Raw genomic sequence first — 2,362 nt, 5'->3', positions numbered from 1 at the left:
ANGNGNNAGAGAGAGAGAGAGAGAGAGAGGACTTTTTGAGAGTGAAGCTTTGGTTTGCTTTCTGCTCAGTACGAGTGTGAGAGCGAAGAGACGAAAAGTGAGGGTGGCTTTATCCTGCTTAAAAATGTTTCTATTTCTGTGAAAGGGCCCGGAGTTCTCTATTATTACATCTCGTTGCCATTTAAATTTGGCGCTTTGCCGGGGCAATCTAGTAAAATTTCTGGGCCCGAATACCCCGCGGCCCACTTTAGAATATTGCTTCCCTTGATACTGTGCGTGACAGATTAACTGATCTGCCCGAGAGTCTTCGGTTCATAACATGTATCTATACATATTATTTGGATTGCTAAGAATAAATGTCATTAATATAAATACATCGTGCTTCTTACATATAAATAGTTATAATTAAAATTGCACAATGTACTTACACCGTATGTATATAAGACCAATACAACCTTAATATAGATATGAATTTTTTATGTGAAATAGAACTTACGACTTCTCAACTGATCATGTGTGTATGGTCGGTTCTCTGTATACATTATGAATTAGAGAGGGGTTTGATTCTCTTGTCTGGCGGACTAAGTTTATAATTGGTTGGATTATCTATGAGGTGAATGGATTCGAAAATTGTCAAATGAAAAAGGAAGGGGGGGGGGGGGGTGTCAGAAAAGGAGACCACGGTTGACGGTCTTCACTACTATGATGGCTTATATAGCGAATATATTCACGTAGACAAAGTGACAATAGTTGAGTACTAATTGCGTAGTTATTGAAGACAAATAAATATAGCAAATTACATATATATTCTCTAAAAAGATTTAAAACACAATTAAATCCACTTGTGTTGTTATTAAACAAATAAAGACAGTTTTTAATAATTAAGGACAATCTTTTTTCTGCATGCCATGTGTCATGGTTTAATTTACTAAACTAACCCTATACTAATTAAATATGCTTTTAGAAGAGAAAAGTCTCTCATTTTAAGATTTTTCAGTAAATGGAATACAATAGTGTGTTTTCAATAACTTAGTATAGTAGCAGTTAATTCCAGTGCAGTAGCAGGGGTTAACATCTCAGTAGTAGTAGCAGTTAATTCCAGTAGAAGTAGTATCGTGGGTTAACATTCTAGTACAAAGTAGTAGCAGAGGTTAACATCCCAGTAGAAGTAGTAGCAGGGTTTTAGTGGTTCAGCTAGTGTAGTAGCAGCTTTAGTAAGTGCAATAGCAGGTTTTTAGTGAATCAGCTAATGTAGTAGCATGTTTTGCTGGAAAACTACACTTCCAACAGATGTAGTAGCAGGGTTTTGGTGGTTCAGCTAGTGTAGTAGCAACTCCAGTAAGTGCAGTAGCAGCTTCAGTAAGTGCACTAACATGTTTTCAGTGGCTCAGCAAATGTAGCAGCAGTTATTTTCAGTACGTACAGTAATAGCAGGTTTTTAGTGGTTCAGCTGGTGTAGTAGCAATTACTTCTAGTAAATGCAGTAGCAGCTATTTCCAATAAATGTAGTAGCATGTTTTCAGTGGCTCAGCCAATATAGTAGCAACTACTTCCAGTAAATGCAGTAGCAAAGCTATTTCCAGTAAATGTAGTAGCGGCAGGCTTTTAGTGACTCAGCTAATGTAGTAGCAGTTATTTTCAAAAAAGTGCAGCAACATGTTTTTAGTGGCTCAATTAGTTGGTAGCAAGACTAAAAACTATTTCCAAAAATGTAGTAACAAGGTATTACCAGTAGAGTAGTAGCAAGCTTTTAGTGACTCAGCTAGTGTTGTAGCATCAACTTTCAGAAAATACAGTAGCAGGTATTTAGCGAAATCGATAGACAATAGCTTAATTAACACATATTAGTATAAACTTCATCAGATTATCTTGTCTATAAATTGTTATTCTAATGTGCAAAAATGGATTTATTCCCACATCATGATTATTGAATCAATAGCAATTAGATGATCAACATGTAAAAGGGTTTTGTATAACAACAACCTTATTGAGGACTTTCATCAAACACCTAATGTGCATAACTCCCATTGTGCTTAAAAACCCAAAAAAAGATAATCAAATCTTTTGAAACAAATACACCAATTTGCCTAAAATCAATACAAGTTTCTCAAACAAAATCATGATCATTATTGAATCAAATCAAACAGACCCAATTCTAATTTGGAAATGGGACATGGAGCAAATCTGGAAAGAAAAAAAAAACAAACAGTAGCATCCTCTTAATCCTTATTCCTTTTGGATCGAAGACTTCGACGGCGATCGGGTTCCATAACCAAGTTGTTGAATCAGATCGCCACCCAATCGTTTTCTAATAATCCACCACCAATCCAATGAAGATGAATAAGAAGAGTACGTACGCCGT

This window comes from Fragaria vesca, linkage group LG2, assembly GCF_000184155.1.
Source record: "Fragaria vesca subsp. vesca linkage group LG2, FraVesHawaii_1.0, whole genome shotgun sequence".
NCBI lineage: Eukaryota > Viridiplantae > Streptophyta > Magnoliopsida > Rosales > Rosaceae > Fragaria > Fragaria vesca.
This window is presented reverse-complemented; position numbering follows the sequence as displayed.